This window comes from Solanum verrucosum, unplaced genomic scaffold, assembly GCF_900185275.1.
Source record: "Solanum verrucosum unplaced genomic scaffold, falcon-dt-bn FXZP01000056.1, whole genome shotgun sequence".
Classification (NCBI taxonomy): Eukaryota; Viridiplantae; Streptophyta; class Magnoliopsida; order Solanales; family Solanaceae; genus Solanum; species Solanum verrucosum.
This window is the reverse complement of record NW_026020072.1, coordinates 877,564-898,614: the sequence shown is the minus strand read 5'-3', so window position 1 is coordinate 898,614 and position 21,051 is coordinate 877,564. Positions and strand designations below refer to the sequence as shown.

At 39.5% G+C, this 21,051-nt stretch overlaps 1 protein-coding gene across 2 annotated transcripts in view; it reads left to right on the top strand.

The window, feature by feature from the left end:
• The window catches only part of LOC125823898 (uncharacterized), an 897,951-nt gene that overhangs the window by 96,648 nt on the left and 780,252 nt on the right, over positions 1-21,051 (top strand). The window lies entirely within an intron of this gene.

Sequence of the window (21,051 nt, the reverse complement as noted above, 5' to 3'; positions counted from 1 at the left end):
GCCTGGAGTATGTCTTCACCTAAAAGGACTTAAAATTTCGCCAAAGAAACTGGCTTGAGTTACTAAAAGATTATGACATGGGGGTTCTTTACTATCATGGTAAAATGAATATGGTGGTGGATTCTCTTAATCGACTTTTGATGAGAAGTGTTGCTCATATTTAGGGTGGTAAAAAGGACCTAGTTCTGATGTTCATGGTTTGGCCTAATTGGGTGTTCGCTTTGTTGATTCCATTGAAGGTGGTGTGATTAATCAAAATGGTTCAGAATCATCTTTGATATCTGATGTGAAGGCTAAGGAAGATATTGATTTAGTGTTGATTTGAAGAAGTCGGTTTCTAAAAAATACATTGAGGCTTTCACCCAAGGGGGAGATGGTATCCTTCGATACTAAGGTCGGTTATGTGTTTCAAATATTGATGAGTTGAGGAATCAAATTTTGACAGAAGCTCACAGTTCTCAATATTCTATTCACCCGAGAGCCACCAAGATGTACTACAACTTTTGGGAGGTCAGTTGATGGAATGGGATGAAGAAGGATATTGTGGAACTTGTGGCTAAATGTTCAAATTGTCAACAAGTGAAAGTTGAGAATAAAAAACCCGGACGTTTATCTCAATACATTAGCATTGCTACTTGGAAGTGAGAATATTTGAATATGAACTTTATTATGGGTTTACCTCATACCTATCATCAGTTTTACTCTATTTGGGTAATTGTGGGCCGAATGACGAATTCAACTCACTTTCTTCCCGTAAAGACTTCATTTTCAGCCGAGGAGTATGCCAAGATTTATATTCAGGAAATGGTGAGGTTTCATGGAGTGCATTTATCTACTATCTACAACTATGGTACTTAGTTTACGTCTAAGTTTTGGAAGTCGTTCCATAATGGTTTTGGTACTCAAGTGAAAATTAACACAACTTTTCATCCATAGACCGATGGATAAGCCAAGCGTACTATCCAGATCTTGGAAGATATGTTGAAAGCTTGCATGATTGACTTCAAGATTAATTAGGATGACCATTCGCTTTTAATCGAGTTTGCTTATAATAATAGCTATTATTCTAGTTTTAAAATGGCTCCATTTGAGGTTCTCTATGGTAGGAGGTGTAGGTCTCCTATTGGTTGGTTTAAAGTTGGTGAGATCACCTTACTAGGGTCGTTTATGCATGAGGATATGGAAAAGGATTGACTTATCCATGAGAGGTTGAAAACGGCTCAAAGTCAACAAAAGTCATATGCCGACGTTAGATAAGAGAGCTTGAATTTGATGATTGAGTTTACTTGAAATCTCACCCATGAAGGGTCTGATGAGATTTGAAAAGAAAAGGAAGATTAGTCCCCGATATATGGGTTCATATAATATTTTGAGATGTACTGAGAAAGTTGCTTATGAATTAGAGTTACCTAATGATTTAGTATCGGTACATCCAGTGTTCCGTGTGTATTTGCTAAAAATATATGTTGGATATTTGATGTATATAGTACCATTGGAAAGTTTAGGAGTTAAGGAAATTCTTACACATGAAGAGGTTATGATTTAAATTTTAGACCGTCAAGTTCGAATGTTGAGAAATAAAGAAATTGCTTCCGTGAAAGTTCTTTCGAGGAATCAATTAGTTGGGAGTGGTACATGAGAAGTCTAAGCCGACATGATGCCCAAGTATCCTCATATTTTTTTCCTCTGCTCATATTCTATCTTGAGGTATTAAGTTCCTCATGGTTCATTCTTTTAAATTCATGCATTTTAGTCATTCTCATGTTTTCATATGCATGTGTGTTTATGAAAATCTTGATTTTTATGTTATCATTTAGCTTGGAGTGATTTCTCCTTATGTGCATTTTGATGAGATTTGTATTCATGTTGGGTTGTTAGATACTCTCTTACTCTATTCATGCTAACTTGTTGGATTGTTAGATACTCTCCTACTCTATTCATGCTAACTTGGGTCCATCCGAGGATGAATGTTCTCAAGGGAAAGATATTGTAAAACTTCAAAAATTGGAAAAGAAAAAAAACTATTTGTGGCTACTGGTTGAGTCTTACGAGTACTTTCTACAGGTTGTAGAAGCCCAGTAAGTTGACCTACGACTAACCAAAACGGGTAGTAGTATGGAGTACAGGCCATAGGAAATGTCAGTAGGGTTGGTCCAGAGTTCATGAAATTTTGAGCTTAATTTTGAGATCCACGAATGGGGACTACAAACCGTATAAATATCAACAATCCGTAGAAAGTGTTTCATGGTAAGTGCGGTAAATTCTGAGTCCTAGTAACTCGACCTATGGTTGACTAGTACGGTCAGTAGGAAGTTCTTCGGTTTGTAGGTCACTCTGATAGATATTAATTAAGGGAATTTTGTCATTTCCTACCTACCCAACTCCTATACTATGTCATTTTGACCCTATAACTGAATTTACTCTTCAAAACCTAACCCATTCCCTCCTATTCACTAAAATTCACAAATTCTCTCAAAGGGTTCTTCTCCAAAACTCTCCCAAGGATCTTTACAGCAAGATTAGGGTTTCATCAAGCTTGAGTGTTTCTTCTTCAAGTTCTTAGGGCTTCTATTGCCAAGGTATATGGGAGTTCAGCAATAGATCATTTTCATCCACTGGGTCCTAAAAGAACTTCAATCTCAAATTTGGTTTCACCCAATTCAATTAGGGTTTATGTCAATCTTCATGGGTCCTTTTTTATTATGACTCAATTATTTGATTTCGATCCTACTATGCAGGATTTGATTCAATTAAATGATTTACAATTGATTTCATATGGACCCATGCTTTTTGCTGAATTATGATGATGAATCTATGAAGAAAGCTTATGAATTTATGAATTATGATTTATGAAAGCTATCTATGTTTTATGAGAATGATGTTTATAAATTAAAGATGCTTTTGTGATAAGTATAAATGAATTATGAAAGATTTTTGTCACTCCCGGAGCCTACACCCTAGGCGGGACTGACACTCGAGAACCATTATTGGCCCCAAGCGAACCCTTGGCCTGGCTTAACTTGTAGCGGAAGACTTAAATAATAAGAAACAACCTCAAAAGATAACTCATGCAATAACTTGGAATGTCTTAAAAGAACATTCGACTAGCCAAAATGGAAACTCAATGTATTAACATAAGCCACTGAAAATGGAAAGACTAGGGAACTATAACTATCCGTCTATGAAGTCTCTAAAACAATGAGGGATGTCGGGACAAAACCCCCCAATCATCCTAACAACTGAAATACTGAAAACAATGTAAAAAGGGAATCCTCCGGAAAGCAAAGAGGCTCACCAACCGATTCTGAGTGCTCAACTGGATCAACGAGGCGCTGGATGCTGATCCTGGTTACCTGTATCTGCATCATAAAATGATGTGGGCCAAATGACATCAATACATTGAATGTACGAGTATGCGAGGGGAAAACTAAACATGACAAAAGCTTGAACTGAATTCTGAAAGAACACTTAACTCAACTCATGTATACTCAACTCACATGCAGAATTAAACAACAGTAAAGGTGCAGTTTATATAAAGCATTTAAACAGTGAATAGCAACTCAAAGTAATCATATAAGAAAGTAATGTATTTATGTGGGAGTTTATTTTATCGACAACTATCACTCTGAGCTATGTGATGATACAACGTCTCGCCCACGCTGCAAGAACTGTCCTATAACTTGCTGGGATATAAAACACCTCAAATAAGTGGATCCACTAGTCTATGCTAAAAAGCATTAAGGAATCATCTAAAAAGTATGACCTTTTCTACCCACGTTGGCTACATGGTTTATGGAGACATTGAGTTATTATGTACTCATCCCCACATCGGTGCTCAATACCAGTCCTGAAATTATCTCAAAAACTAGCTCAAATGACTCTTGGAAATCGGTGTTTCCTCTCTTGTTTAAATGTGAAAACATTTACTCTTTGGAAATACTTAGTTCCCATATACTCTTTTTGAAGAAATGAACTTCATTTGCTACTCTTACTTAACTCAAAACTAAAGTCTTAAAACAAATTTAAAGCATTTGCAATAGACTTTTGAAAGGACTCTAAGAACTCTCTAGACTTGGCTTATAACTTTCCTTGAATTTGAATTTATGGATTTAAGGATTGTGATTTGTGATAGGAAAGATCTCGTGATGTTTATGAGTGTTTTTAGATATTTAAACATGAAAAATGATCAAGAAATCACTGTCTGGAAGCAAGTCCGTGACACGGAGATGCATTTTAATATTTGGTCGTGAAATAAATTTTTAGGCAGAAGGGTCTGTGACGCGGAGAGAAAAGTCCCCATCCCGAGGAACAGGTCCGTGTACCCAGATTTATCCGAATTTTTCCTTCTTCATTTTCTAACCCCAATTCGCCTAAATTTGATTCTTTTTCTCAATTCCTCTTTAGATTCAAATATCCAGTACATGAACACAAGAATCTAATCAAACACAACTCTAAAATCATCACGATTCCATCAAGAACTCAACAATCCCTTCAAATCTCAAGAAGTAAAGCCAATTTCAAGAACATAATTCAAGAACATCATACTTTAAACTTTCTAGAATGAATTTCACTGAAACAAACATGATTGGCGCGTGGGTGAACGAACCCAAGACTATAAAAGTCTCACATACTTCTTTAGGGATCACCCGTTGGCGAAACAACTTCGATTCTGCAAGAAATCTCCAAGAACGCTTTGACTTTTCTCCTCTTTTCTCTTCTCTTCTCTTCTCTCAAAGCCCTAGCATAATTCTTAATTGCGTAAACTGAACCAACTCAATTTAGACCCAAAATAATTTACTAAAAATGGATTTAAATAATTGGGAAATGAAAAGACCAAAATACCCTTACAAATTTTGGGTAACTTTCCTTATTCAGACAACCCAACTTCAAATTGGCATATCTCCCTCATACAAACTCGAAAACTAGCAAACTCAGTGGCATTGGAAAGATAATTCAAATATTTTTCATTTGATATCTTGTAGCTCACCTAAATCATCATGTCCTAGGAGTTATGGTCATTTGAAGTTGACCCAAAACTCATACTTAACATAACTTTCCAAATTTCAGATTTTCATTCTTTCCATAAATGGTTTCATTCTAATTCTAGTTCTTTCAAATAGCGAGGTGTTACAATATCTCAACCTTGGGAACATTCGTCCTAGAATGAGATCACTCAAAGTAGACTAAGGGTGTAACATCTAACATCTAGCTCAAACACCGAACAAGCAAAAATGTAAATACAACATATTAACTTAAAATAAATGCCAAGAAAAGGATTAGTACATTAATTTGGAACTTCTCCGGATTCGAAGACAATGTGGGTATCTCTTCTTCATATCCTCCCCCAGCTTCCCAAGTAGCTTCCTTAACAAACTGATTTTTCCACAAAACTTTGACTGATGATACCTCTTTTGTTCTCAACTTGCGAACTTGGCGATCTAGAATCTGAACAGAAATATCCTCATAAGATAAACTATCCTTGATACCAATATCTTCAGTAGGTATGATAAGTGAAGGATCTCCCATCCACTTCTTCAACATGGAAATATGAAATACCGGATGGACAGTTGCTAACTCTTGTGGTAGCTCTAACTCATAAGCTACATTGCCAATCCTCTTGGATATTCTATAAGGATCAATATACCGAGGACTAAGCTTCCCCTTATTACCAAATCTCATAACACCCTTCATGGGTGAAACTTTCAAGTATACCCAATCATCTTCTTCAAACTCTAATCCATTCTCCTAACATCAGTGTAGGATTTCTGATGACTCTACGCTGTTTTCAACCTTTCCTGAATAACTTTCACCTTCTCAATTGCTTGATGAACTAAGTTTGGTCCTATCAACCCAACTTCACCAACCTTAAACCATCTAATTGGAGATCTGCATCTTCTACCATAAAGAGCTTCATAAGGAGCCATCTGAATGATAGAATGGTAACTGTTGTTATAAGCAAAATCAATGAGAGGTAGGTGATGATCTCATTTACCCTTGAAATCAATAGCACAGACCCTCAACATATCTTCTAAAGTTTGAATAGTGCGCTCTGCTTGACCATCTGTCTGAGGATGAAAAGCAGTACTTAAGTTCACCTTTGAACCCAAGCCTTTCTGAAAAGATTTCCAGAACTGTGCAGTAAATTGTGCACCTTGATCTAATATAATTGAAACAGGGACTCCATGCAGTCTTATTACCTGTTGAATATATACATTCGCTTAATCCTCTGCTGAATGGGTAGTCGTTACTGGCAAAAAGTGGAATGATTTTGTCATTCTATTAACAATCACCCAAATAGAATCATGTTACCTGCGAGACCGCGGCAAGCTAGTAATGAAATCTATATTAATCATCTCCAACTTTCATTCCGGGAGTTCTATATTCTGAGCTATACCACTGGGCTGATATACCGTGAGTTTACAATATTTTTAATATATTTCACTTAAGAGTTGCGTGTGTCTAGGGCGATTTTGTATTAAACTAATGTTTATTGTGCTATATTTGCAGGAAATAGACTTGGACGAGGTCGAGAGAGAGACAACTGAAATTCTGCAGAAGTGGCCACCCACGGAAGTGAACTACGGACCGTAGGTCCAGTCACGGTCCATCGTTAGGCTGGCGTGGAATGATCCTCAGGGAAATCTGACCAAGTGTGGAACTACAGAAGAGAGTGATGGACCGTAGGTCGACCCACGGGACATCCAACATAACCGTCGTTTGATTCACATATTTTAGAGTTCCAATACTTGAGGAAAAGTCCAAGTGTGGAGCCACGAAAGAAGACCCATAGACCGTAGGTCGACCTACGGTCAATCCTGCAGGTTCGTCGTTTGTATGTGGAAGATTGAAGGTTCTAGCTTTTGAGAAAATGTCTTAAGTATTGGGCCACGGAAGGACCTATGGACCGTAGGTCAATCCACGGTCTGTAGGTCAATCTCGTAGATTGAAGTCGCATCTAGAAAAGTTTATTTTTTTTATTTCGTTTCCTTTTTGTTTAGGACAAGTTTTTCTATAAATAGGGTATCTTTGATGTTCATGTCGACGGTCGTCTTGAGTCCAAGATTACAAGCTTCATATTTCGCCATGTTGTTGGTACAATAAAACCTAATCTTGGCTGAGATTGGGTAATACTGACCTGTTTCCGAAATTAAGACTGCTCTTATTCCAACTCCAATATAGTTTGATGTTCCATCAAAGAACATCCTTCATCCATCATACGACTCTGATATGTCTTCTCCTATAAATAGAACCTCTTCATCAAGGAAGTAGGTGGTGGGTATCTTGTAATCCTGGTCCACCAGGTTTTTTGCGAGGTGATCAGCCAGGGCTTGTCACTTGATGGCCTTCTGTGTCACGTACACAATATCAAACTCACTCAACAAAATTTGCCAGTTTACCTATAGGCATTGGTTTCTGAAAGATGTATTTGAGTGGATCCATTCTTGAGATCAAGTACGTAATGTATGCAGACAGGTAGTGCATAAATTTTTGCGCGATCCAAGTCAAAGCGCAACACATTCGTTTCAACAAGGTGTATCTTGCATCGTATGGTGTGAACTTCTTGCTCAAATATTAAATGGCTTTTTCTCTTCTACCCGTCTCATCATGCTACCCCAATATACATCCAAATACGTTATCCATGACAAATACATACAATAACAAAGGCTTTGCAGGTTCCGGTGGGACCAATACCGGTGGGTTGGACAAGTATTCTTTGATTATATCGAAAGCCTTGTGGCATTCCTCTGTCTATTTCTTGGCAGCATGCTTCTTCAGTAATTTGAATATGGGTTCGCAGATCACTGTGGATTGAGCTATGAACCGACTGATGTAATTCAGTCTTCCCAAGAAACTCATTACGTCCTTCCTAGTGTTGGGTGGAGGTAGCTCTTGGATTGCCTTTATCTTCGATCGATCCAACTCTATGCCTTTTCTATTAACGATAAATCCTAATAGTTTTTCCGTGGGTACTCCAAGTGCCCACTTCGCTGGACTCAACTTTAGATTATATTTTCGCAACCTTTTAAAGAACTTCCGTAAATCATCTAGGAGATCTGAATGTCTTTTGGATTTGATAACAACATCATCCACGTACAGTTCAATTTCCTAGTGGATCATATCGTGAAAAAGGGTAGTCATGACCCTCATGTAGATTGCACCAGCATTTTTTAGACCAAATGGCATAACTCTATAGCAATATACTCCCAACGGAGTGATAAATGTTGTCTTTCCTACATCATCTTCATCTATAAGAATCTAGTGATATCCTTCAAAGCAATTGACAAATGATTGCAACTCATGTTTTGCACAATTATTGATGAGTATTTGAATATTTGGAAGAGGGAAATCATCCTTAGGACTAGCTCTGTTGAGATCTCGATAGTCTACACATATTCTGATTTTCCCATCCTTTTTTAGCACAGGCACAATATTGGCTAACCATGTGGGGTAATTTGTAACCCTCATAATGTTCACTTCGATTTGCTTAGTTACCTCTTCCTTGATCCTTAAACTCAAATCTGGCTTGAACTTCATTGTGTTTTGCTTAACGGGTAGACAAGTGATATCAATTGGTAATTTGTGTAAGACAATATCAGTGCTTAATTCTGGCATGTCATCATAAGACCAAGCAAATACGTCATTGTACTACTTAAGCAACTCTATTAACTCTTGCTTTCTTTCAGCCTCCAAATATATGTTGACTCGTCTTTCCTTCATGATTTCCTCATCTCCTACGTTGACAACCTCTGTTACATCAATATTGGGCTTCTTCTGACTTTCAACTTGCTCGATTTCATGTGGTAGATTTTCAGGCATCATGCTTTCATCATACTCTTCGTTATCTTGTTCATCACTTCCAGGTTGCTCGGTAGATTCGTTACATGTCATAACCGTTGAACAAGGATTTTTATTAATATGAGTGCTAAAAAGTGTAAAATGTGGATAAAAAATAAATAGATATTTAAAATAACGAGAAATTTTTTAAAGAAAAATAAAGACATTTTATTTGAAAGCATTCTAGCTTTTAGAAGAGGCAAGCAACAAAAGATTAGGCATGATTCAAGCCTCAATTCGATCATGCAAATTTTAAAAATTAAAACTACTTTTCCACACTACCAGGACTCTGGTTGAAACAGGGACAGGATGATGGTCCAGTTCTGCAGGATTTCTCCAGGTTCGGTATCACGAATGGTCAATTTGCTGAGATTTATCTCTTTTTCTTCTCCAACCATGGCCACGAACAAATTGCCTATTCCTTCAACGATTTCATCATCACTTGCTTGATCTGGAATCGAAGTTTGTTCTGGTACAAAGATTGTCTTGCTTGACCCGTGATGGTCTCTTCCCGAGGCAAGCTCATATGCAAGTTCGTTGGTGCCTCTCTGATGCTTCAGTTAGATTGGCTCAACTATGCCATTGGACTTGGGTACAAGTCCACTCGTAGGCTTATACCCATACTTCAACATCTCTAACGTAATCATTTTTGCTGTATTTGACAATTTTGTACCATCTGGCTCTGCTTCCTCATTAACCCTTACAGCTTGCATGATTTCCAAGGTTTGAACAGTGGCTCCATCTAACTCGTCGGGGACTGGGATAGAATTAAAAGAATGAATAGGGTGACTGAACTCCCCGTTGATGTTAATCTCTGTGCGACCCCATTCAAACTTTACACACTGATGAAGAGTTGAAAGAACTGCCTTTTCCATGTGAACCCATGGTCTTCCCAACAATAGGTTGTAGTTGGATGATACATCCATCACTTGAAATAGGATAGGGAATTCAACCGGCCCTACTTGCAATGTGAGATAGATCTCTCTAATGACACTTATTTGCGCTCCGTCAAAAACTCTAACTTTCATACGACTTTCCCTTATCTCTCCCATATTCACCCCTAAATTGCTCAGAGTAGTGAAAGGACAAATGTTGCATTCAGAACCACCATCAATTAGAACTCGAGTCACAATAATATCACAACATTTGACTACGATATGAAGCGCTTTGTTGTGCCCAGCCCCTTCCGTAGGCAACTCATCATCATGGAAAGAAATCTTGTTAGCTTCCGCAGGCAGCCCCTTTGTCCAATTGTTGAAGCTAAGGTTTCACTCGTGGTATCTTTTGGAACGTTCACTCCATTTAACACCTCCATCAAAGAATTCCTATGAGCTTTAGAAATCATAAGCAGAGACGAAATGGATATGTGGGCTGGCATGTTTTTTAGCTGCTTTTTGATTGAATAGTCTTTAGGTTGCATCTTCTTCCAAAATTCTGCAACTTTGGCATCAGTAACATTCTTCCTTGGATTTTGTTCCTTTCCAAGAACTCCTCGATTTAGATCCTCTGGGGCATAACACCTTCTGATCTAGTCATCCCTTGAGCCACGGTAGTGTCAATCATCTTTCCTTTGGCGCCTGCTCGATAGTCCCATGGGACTGCTTTTGTGTCATACTCAAGCTTTCTAGTGATTAGAGTGGTCACTACAACTCTTGGGATATATTTTTGACAGTCAGAGGTTCCCTTAGTTGAACAATGATAACAGGTTGCGCCGAAGATGTCATGGCATTTGTTTCATCAATGCTTGGATAGTCAAGGCCCTCATATTCTTCATCTAGAGTAACCATGTTGACTTCTCAATCTCATGGCTTGGCAATGGGTTGTTGTTCACATTGGGAGGTGTGGGAGTGCATTTGATTACTCCTCTCTTGTTCAAAGACTCGATCTGGTTCTTCAAACCATAACAATCTTCTGTGTTGTGTCCTTGGACTCCCGAGTGGTAAGTGCATCACTTGTTTCCATCAAAATGACGAGGCATTGGATCAGGAAGTTTTCCTTCAACTGTTTGCAACACTCCCATTGTCCTCAACCTCTCAAGCAATTGGGCATAAGATTCGGCAATGGGTGTGTAAGCACAAGCATTTCTAGCTTCGAGAATTGGACGTGGTCTCGGTGCATATGATGGTCTATTTTGGTGGATTGGTGCTTGATGAGTTCGAGATTTGGACTTATTTAAGGCTTTGTTTATAGAGATTTAGTGTCCTCAAATGCTTATTTTGTGCCAATAATTGATGTTAAACCCTTGATTTTCAGGAATATGGATTGAGGAACAAAGCAAGGACACTAACAGGTAAAAAGAAACAAAACAGGCTGAAGAAAAAAAGATGGGTGAGCCTGAGGATCGCCAAGAACACTCGGCGCGTCGTCGAGTGGCTCGTCAGACTGCCTAAAGTTCCAGTATGCCAAGCCCTGAAAGAAAGAACCAAGTTGGCAATGAAAAGGTGCAGTTAGCAGATCACCGAGTGATTCCACAAAGCCAAGATAGATCGCCCAAAGTTACAGACATTGAGGATGTGAATGCCAAGGCAAAAGGGGGCGATGGAAGAGACAAAAGGGTAGCTCGCCGAGTGGTTCGGTGAGCCCGACTTACTTCATCGAATGGACTTTTGTAGCACATTTTTGGCAACTATAAATAGGATTTTGAACATTTTAGTTGAGTATCTTGTATCTTATTTTTATCTTTGGAACTTACCAAATATTTTGGAGAGTTTTTCCTTAGCTTCGAGGGATTGAAGAAATTCAATTTTGAGAATTTGGAAGTGGGTCTTCGAGAATCTTCAAATTGGAGCATTGTAAGAACGAAATCACTCTTACCCAGTTGATGGATAATTAATTTTGTATTGTTTTTTTTATCTTTTTATGATGTCTAGCTAAAACCCCAATTATTGGGGTGTGATCATGTGATTATGGGCTGATTTAGTTTATGGGTATTGTTAATTGTTAGTTTAAATGCTATTTAAAAGTGATTTTAATCATTAATTATGGTTTAATTTAAGAATTGTAGTTGTAAATGCAGTTCTATGTTTGTGTTCTTGGCTTCCTCGAGAGAGAGGTTTTAGAACTAAGGTTTTTGATTAATGGTTTATGGGTATTGGGTTGACCCAGGTTTAGCTCGAGAGAGTAAATCTTAAGCCCAATCTCACACATTCAGCTCAAAGGAGTGAATAGATTAAGGTGTGGGTTTCTCTTAATTTGCAATCTTGTTGATGTTCGAGAGAAATCACTTGATTCGGGGTAATTGTTCCAGAGAAAATTACCTCTTTTATAGTCTAGCCTACTCACTAATATCTAGCTATTTTCTAATAATTGCAATTACCCATATGTCTATAATAGCCTATAATCGATCACATCCCAAGAATCCGTCTCATTATTATTAATTCTCATGTTTGTGACGGTTATTTGTAGTTGATAATCAAAACCAAAACCCTCATTTGACATTCGTGTAACCCCTTAATTTGAATGATGTCTTTATTCGATAATTTTTATTCCTATGACTGATGTGACCGCATTTATACTTCCAGTTGAATCTAAAACATGTACCTCTTTTTGTGGGATTCGAGCCCAACTCATTTAGTTGGGTTTTATATTGATTTATGATCGTTGAACACCTAGAATTAGATGAGGTGTGCTTGAAACGTCAAATCAAAATGCCGCCGCTATTGGGGAGTGGTGTTGTTAGAAATTCTTGTGGTGAAGTTGAATTGTATTCTTGTTGGTCATAGTTTAATCTACTTACTTTTAGTTTTGGTTTTTGTGTTGCTTGTTGAACAGAGGAAATGAATGTAAATGGTAACAATGGTAGCCAAGTGGGCCACCAAGATGACATCGGAAACCTCAATGATGTCAACGACCCAAATGTCAATGACCCAAATCTAGTGGGTGGAGTTGTTGCCATTCGTTTACCTCCGGCTAAGTGAAATATGGTGTTTCATATTACAAGAACCATGTTGCAGCTCCTACAACTTAAGGGTTTGTTCGGTGGGCTGGCTCATAAGGATCACCATGAGCATATAAGGAATTTTGTTGATATTTATGGACCGTTCTCCTTTAAGAACATATCTCAAGAATCGGTCCGGCTGAGGTTGTTCCCATTTTCTCTAATGGGAGAAGCATGCAAGTTGTTGGCTGAGTTGCCAAGAGATTTTATAACTTTATGGGAAGAGCTTACTACCGTATTCCAAGTGTGAATTTTCCCTCCTTGGAAGATGATGACTCTTTGTGACAGTATTCAAAGCTTCAAACATTTAGAGGGTGAGCCAATCCATAAGACTTGGCTAAGGTTTAAGAAGTTAGTGATGTAATGCCCAACTCATGGATTGCCCGATAATGTACTGCTGCAATACTTCTACAGAAGCCTCGACTCGATGAACAAGGGAGTGGCTGATCAACTTTCTCCGGGAGGGTTAATGCAATAGCCTTATGCAATAGTTGTCCAACTCCTTGATGGCATAACCAAGATTAACCGGGAATGGTACACCCATGAAGATCAAGTCTCTCCTCTTACTTACAAATTGACAATGGAGCAGATTGAAAAAGATCAAGAGAGAGATCAAAACATGGCAAAGATGATGACCCAGTTGGACATCTTGGACAAGAACGTCATGGGTGCTAGTACTAGGAGTGTTAATGTTGTCGGTGTTGATGGTGTAAACCCTGAAGAGGCCAAATTTGAAGCGTTGTACAATGAGGAAGTGAACTACCAAGCCAACGAAGGAGGAGGTTATTGTGCAAACTACCCAAGGTTGGGTGGTAACCAAGGTTGGAACAAAGATAAGGGCTGTATAGACCGTGATAGGGAGTGGCATGATTGTAACGCCACATGGAATAAAAGAGATGGGGAGAAGGATAGGTATGTTCCTCCCTACGAGCGTCAAAAGCCCAAAGATTCTGAGGTGGCCGGACTGAGGAAATGCTCTCACATATTCTCAACAAGGTTGAAGGGTCCGATAAAGTTTTGAAGAAAATGAAGGAAAACGTATCGACTCTCAACTAGATGGTGACCTCTCATTCCGTCTCTATCAAGTAGTTGGAGATCCAAATGGGTCAAATTTCTTCACATTTAAACCCAAGACAACAAGGGGGGTTGCCTAGTGATACTATGGCAAACCCAAGAATAAAGTTTGAGTGGGTAATTGCGTCGTGCCACGACGTTAACTAAGAAGCTTCTTGGGAGGCAACCCATGTTTTTAGTGCATCAAGTTTTTTTTAAAATAACGGGTGTTTATGGTGCAAGGTGAAAAGCGGAATGAGTTTGAAAAATTCAATTTTGCGAGCCAAGTGTCCAGTCGGCAACTCACCGAAGAGGTCGGTGAGCCCGACTTGGACCGTCGTTGGGCTTAGAAAAATATCAGGTTGGAGTCTGTAAAACTTGGCGGGCCTTTGGATAAATCGGACTCGTAGAACAGGTCAGCGAGCCTGACTTTATCCGTCATTTGGACCCCCAAATTAATTGGAGGTCCTGTAAAACTTAGCGTGGTAAGTAACCATTCGGCGTGTCGCCGAGTTGTTCGGTGAGGACTATTAATATCGCCAAAAGGTCCGCGAACTGATTCATATTCCCTCAGTTTTAGCCTCGTATATTTGCACCCACACTATATAGCTTCTATGTTTTTTCCATTTTTATTGCTTTTTGCTCGTTGATCTCATGCTCGGAGTTGGAATACATTGCGGCCTAGCTTTACAAACTCGTATTTCGGCATTAAAGGTTAGTTTTCCGAACCACAAACTCTTAAATAGCGGTTAAATCCAAATGGAATTGTTTCAATATTATTGATGTGTGATGGGACTTCCCTGAAATTGTAATCATGTGCTAGTTTGCCTATTTTAGTTTTGTAATTATGCTTAATTGCCTAAATTGTTGATTTTCTCAAATTTTGTGCTTTAAAATTGATAAAAATTTGTTGGGTTGCGGTAAATTGTTGTTGGTTCTAGTTGGGTGAAGTCTGAGTAACCTCAATTGTGTTAAATATAGTACTTTGCCCAATGATGGAGTGTTAGGCATCATTAGTAAAGGCAAAAGTCGTCAAATGGCCAATTTGGCCAACATTGGGGTAGTCTGAGTACCCCGATAACATGGGTCTATGCTTAACTACATGAGTGAGTGGTTTAGTATTATTTTCAGGGGCTGCGGGCTTGATTTTGGAAAACGGGGTTGAAATTTGGCACGTTGGGCAATTCGACGAGCTGGGTCAAGCTCGTCGAACCACTCGGTAGTTCACCAATGGCCCCTTGATCACCCTTAATTTCGTGTTTTGGTTGAATTTGAGTCTGTAACTTTCGACGGGAAGCCTGAGCTCACTAAGTGCACTCGGCGACTCGCCAAAAGTATTCCTTGATCGCCCTTTCGGCGCCCCTAACCCCTAAAACACACTGTAACTTTTAGCGGCCTAGTCTGAGCTCGTCGAATGTCCCTGCATATCGCCGACCTATTTTTTTTCTAGAAATTGTTTAGCCAGTCCTTTCGGTAAGCCAGATCTGGCTCACCAAAGTGACTCAGTGACTCGCCGAACGGTTCGGCGAGTCTTTCTGCAACCTATTTTTTGGATTTATCTTGGATTATTTCTAACTCTTCTTGGTGCATTTTGCAGATATGGCTAGAACCAACTTGGACGATAGTGGTATGCCGACCCGCAAACGAGCACGGGGCATAGTGATTAATGAGGGAGCAACTGCTCTTTCTAAAAAGGGAAAGATAGCACCTCCTAAGGGAGGCAAGGGCAAGGGCAAAACACTCGTATCTGAGATAGCGGAGCACAACTCCAGTAGTGAGGGGGAGTCTATTGATTCTCAGGTCTCACTCTCCGAGTCTGATGATGACCAACCACTACAGTCCCGGGGAGCACAAATTTGTGCACGATCTCATCAAGATTCATTTAGTATCCCAGAGTCTACCCCTCTTATCACTGACTCCATGTCAGCTCCAGCACAAATGGTGGTTCTCAACAGGCTAAAGGCAGATGGATTGAGGACCATTCTTGAAGAGAAGAGGTTATCCACAGATGGTGTAATGGACATATACCCCAATGTGTGGGACATTCTCTGGTTCCACAGGTTTGAGCAGTTCACCAAGCTTCGTGGCTCCTATATTCCTACATGGTTCTGGGAGTTTTACACGACGTACGATGACCTGGTACCCAAGGGAAAGAAGAAGGTCAGTGCCTTCACACCGGTAGAGTACGTCATGGTCCGGGGGAAACTAATGAGATGCAACGAAGAGTATATCAATGTTATACTTGATAGAGGGTCAGGGTTTGCCTACTCAAGTTTGACTACCACTGCGACACCTCTGGATGATCTAAATTGATGGCTTGTTACTCTCATTTCTGACACCATCCCGAGGTGGATTGAGGCAGGAGCTCCCATTGAGAAGAAGAACTTAAACATCACTGCTCGGTATTGGTTTGGGTTCATAAGCAGCTCCATTATGCCCTTACAGAATGAGTCCATCCTCCGTCATCCAAAGGCGACCTGTCTTGGATCAATCATATCCCGGAGGAGCATCAACTTTGGACTCATTATTGAGCTGGAGATGGCTTTGAGGGCCAAAAAGTGCCAGACATCCTTTCCCTTCCAAGTCTTGATTACAGAATTATGTCGGCGTGCTGGAGTTCCTCATGACGAGAAGAGGGACATAAAGGTCACTCCCACATCTTCCACCGATACGCGGCACATAAAGGCCGAGTACACTCGGGATGAGGCGGAAAGATGAAGAGCGACTCCGGTGGATGAATCCTCAGAAGTCGATGTTGAGTCTATACCTACAGAGGGATCTTTGCCTACTCCGGCTTCCAGGCCTTTAGGTACACCCGCTTCCACTTCTTCCCAGGTTCATGATTCTTCTGTTGCTTCCGAGCCCACTAGGATCACTCAGTTCATGATCCTCAAGATGGGGCACCTAGCCCATTTTGCCGATGTATGGGCTACCCGGCTCAAGGCCGAGGTGCCTTGGATGATTGAGAGAGCCATCTTAGCTGCGTTGACACCCCTCCGGACGTCGATTGATGATCTCACAGTGAGAGAAGAGATCTGTGAGAGAGGACATGGGGTTACTTTAAAGGTGACGGCTTTGAAAGTCGAGGTTTCAAATTTGAGAAAGGATGTGGAATATCTGAAGTCCACAGACTTCACTTCCCTCTTTGAGTCAGCTAAGGTTCAGGATGCCACAGCCAATTCTGAGATGCCTCCGGTCAACACCGGAGATGTGGCAGCTGATGAGTTAGAGAGGGAGACGGAGATGGATGAGGAGCAGCTTGATGCTTAGGAGGTGACCATCTATGGAGACCTTCCAGATTTAGAGGAGACAATTGTACAGTCAGTCATTCAGACATCGCTGACAGAGACGTCCATGGTAGGCTCTAGTGGAGCCAATATTGCTATTACACCGGGCACTGATGCCCAGGATTAGAGTGTTGCACTGGGCATTGATGCCCCAACAGATGGAGTGACTGTGTAGACAGGATTCTTCTTTACCTACCTCTCTATCATTTTTATTGACTTTTGATTACTTTTGTTGCATTTGAGGACAACTATTTTTTTATTTGTGGTGGGGTGAGGTATTTCCATACCTACCTCTTGTGACTATATTTTGTATATATATGTATTGGGTTTTGTGTTATAAATTGTGTGTTGATTCTATCTTGTGGATGTTTGAGCTTGTGGCTCCTTGTTTTGAATGGAAATGGTGTTTGACCGATTTTGAAAATTTTTGCCACCTCTTGTGTGTTTGATTGTGGTTGTTCTTGTGCAAATTTGAGTATCGATTATGATCAATACTGATGACTTGAATAGTGGTCTTAATCGAACAAAAATGAATGCGCAACTACGATGAGGCCAAAAAAAGTTGCATAGACAATATGTGGAGTTTTTGCATCTCGTTGTGACTAGCCGGTTATCGAATAGAGTCTCTTGTGCTAAACACTGCACACTAGAGAAATTGTGGAGTCTTGTTTGATATTGGTGTCAGTGCCTTGGGTGATGAGCTTACTTTGAACCTTATGTGATGACACCTAGAATTTGCCCCGTTGGTCCGGTTGACCAAGATATGCAAGCACTTGAAATGATCTTAGGCAACAATTTTGAAAAGTAGAACAATTTGACAATATACCTCTTTTGTGGCCAACCTTGTGAGATGTGTGAACCTTGCTTAACCCATTTGAGCCTTATCCTTTTCTTGGAAGAAACTTGATGCAATTGTGACCCCTCTTTGTCCATTCATCCATAATCCTCATGAAGTTTGATTTGTTTGAATAGCCAACTTAGGCCAAAAGACTAAGTTGGGTTGTGGTGAAAAGAGAAGGTAAATCAAGAATGTGAAAATTCCCCCTTCTAGCAATGGCCTTGAAAAAAAAAAGATGGAACCCTTCCATATAAAAAAAAGAAGAAGTGTGCAAAATAAAAAGAATGAAAAAGTTGTGAAAGTTGCAAAGAAATGGGGTGTCTGGTATTCCATTGGAAGTTGAATAATGGGGTGAATTTTGAGCATGCTTCAAATATTGAAGGAAAGGAAGAAAGTGATGTTCAAACCACATTTCATGAGGGTAGCAACCACTGAACCTAAATAACCATACTTTACACTCAACCCCGTTACAAGCCTTGAAAAGACCTTTTTGATCTTGAGTAAGCTGAAACGAATGTTGATTGGAAAATAAGGGCAAACCTATGGGTGAAGTCATGTATGTGTTCATCTTTGTGAGTGTGAGAGTCGTATGTGATTCTGGAACTATAAATTGTTGAAGAATTGTAAGTGAATATGGAATCATCTTTGTCATGAGGGCATTTGAGTACCTTTGTTGAGCTTGAACTTGCATTTGAAGCAAGTATTGTGAACTTGAGCATCTTTGATAATGGTGAGTCTTGTTGTGAGCATTCATGATTGAGTCATTTGTAGCACTCTTTGAGACATCCTTTTTGAGCTGCTGAACTTGAGTTTTACTTGAGGACAAACAAAAGTTTAAGTTGGGGGTGTTGATTAGTCCGAGATTTGGACTCATTTAGGGCTTTGTTTATAGAGATTTAGTGTCCTCAAATGCTTATTTTATGCCAATAACTGATGTTAAAATCCTTGATTTTTAGGAATATGGATTAAGGAACAAAGCAAGGACACTAGCATGCAAAAAGGAACAACATAGGATGAAAAAATGAAGATGGGTGAGCCTGAGGATCGCCAAGAGCACTCGGCGTGTCGTCGAGTGGCACATCAAACCACCTAAAGTTCCAGTGTTCCAAGCCCTGAAGGAAAGAACAAAGTTGGCGACGAAAAGGAGCAGTCGGTGGATCGTCGAGTGATTCCACGAAGCCAAGATAGATTTCTTCAAGTTACAGACCTTAAGGATGTTGAATGCCAAGGCAAAAGGGCGATGGAAGAAACCAAAGGGCAGCTCGCCGAGTGGTTCGGCGAGCCTAATTTACTTCACCGAATGGACCTTCGTAGCACATTTTTGGTGACTATAAATAGGATTTTGAACATTTTAGTTGAGTATCTGGTGTCTTATCTTTATCTTTGGAATTTATCAAATATTCTGAAGAGTTTTTCCTTAGCTTTGAGGGATTGAAGAAATTCACTTTTGAGAATTTTGATGTGGGTCTTTGAGAATCTTCAAATTGGAGCATTTTAAGGACGAAATCACTTTTACCCTGTTGATGGATAATCAATTTGGTAACAGTTTTTACCTTTTTATGATGTCTAGCTAAAACCCCAATTCTTGGGGTGTGATCATGTGATTATGGGCTGATTTAGTTTATGGGTATTTCTAATTGTTAGTTTAAATGTTATTTAAAAGTGAGTTTAATCATTAATTATGGTTCAATTTAAGAATTGTAGTTGCAAATGCAGTTCTATGTTTGTGTTCTTGGCTTGCACAAGAGAGAGGTTTTAGAACTAATGTTTTTGATTAATGATTTATGGGAATTGGGGTGACCTGAGTTTAGCTCGAGAGAGTAAATCCTAAACCTAATCTCACACGTTCAGCTCGGAGGAGTGAATGGATTAAGGTGTGGGCTGCTCTTATTTGCATGTTTGTTGATATTCGAGAGAAATCACTTGATTCGAGGTAATGGTTTGAGAGATAATTACCTCCCTTATAGTTAGCCTACTCACTAATATCTAGCTATTTTCTAACTGTTGCAATTACCCATATGTCTATAATAGCCTATAATCAATCACATCCCAGGAATTCGTCTCATTATTGTTAATTCTTATTGTTTGTGACTGTTGTTTTGTTGTTGATAATCAAAACTAAAACTCTCATCTGACATTCGTGTCACCGCTTAATTTGAATGATGCGTTTATTCGATAATTTTTAATCCTATGACTGATTTGGCCGCATTTATAATTCCCAATTGAATCTGAAACATGTATCGCTCCATGTAGGATTTGACCCCAACTCATTTAGTTGGATTTTATACTGATTTACGATCGTTGAACACCTAGAATTTGATGAGGTGTGCTTGAAATGTCAAATCAGGTGTTGATGAGTTTGATATTTGGACTCATTTAGGGCTTTGTTTATAGAGATTTATTGTCCTCAAATTCTTATTTTGTACCAATAACTTATGTTAAACCCTTGATTTTCAGGAATATGGATTGAGAAACAAAGCAAGGACACTAATAAGCAAAAAGGACCAAAACAGGATGAAGAAATGAAGATGGGTGAGCCTGAGGATCACCAAGAGCTCTCGGCGTGTCGTCGAGTGGCTCATCAGACCGTCTAAAGTTCCAGTGTGCCAAGCCCTGAAGGAAAGAACCAAGTTGGCGATGAAAAGAAGCAGTTGGCGGATCTTCGAGTGATTCCGTGAAGCCAAGATTGATCACCCAAAGTTACAGACATTGAGAATGTTAAATGCTGAGGAAAAAGGGCAATGGAAGAGACCAAAGGGCAGCTCGCCGAGTGGTTTGGTGAGCCCGACTTACTTTGCCGAATGGACTTTCATAGCACATTTTTGGCGACTATAAATAGGATTTTGAACATTTTAGTTGAGTATCTTGTATCTTATTTTTATCTTTGGAACTTATCAAATATTCTGGAGAGTTTTTCCTTAGCTTTGAGGGATTCGAGAATTTGGAAGTGGGTCTTTGAGAATCTTCAAATTGGAGCATTTTATGGACAAAATCACTCTTACCTAGTTGATGGATAATCAATTTGGTAACGGTTTTTACATTTTTATGATGTCTAGCTAAAACCCTAATTCTTGGGGTGTGATCATGTGATTATGGGCTGA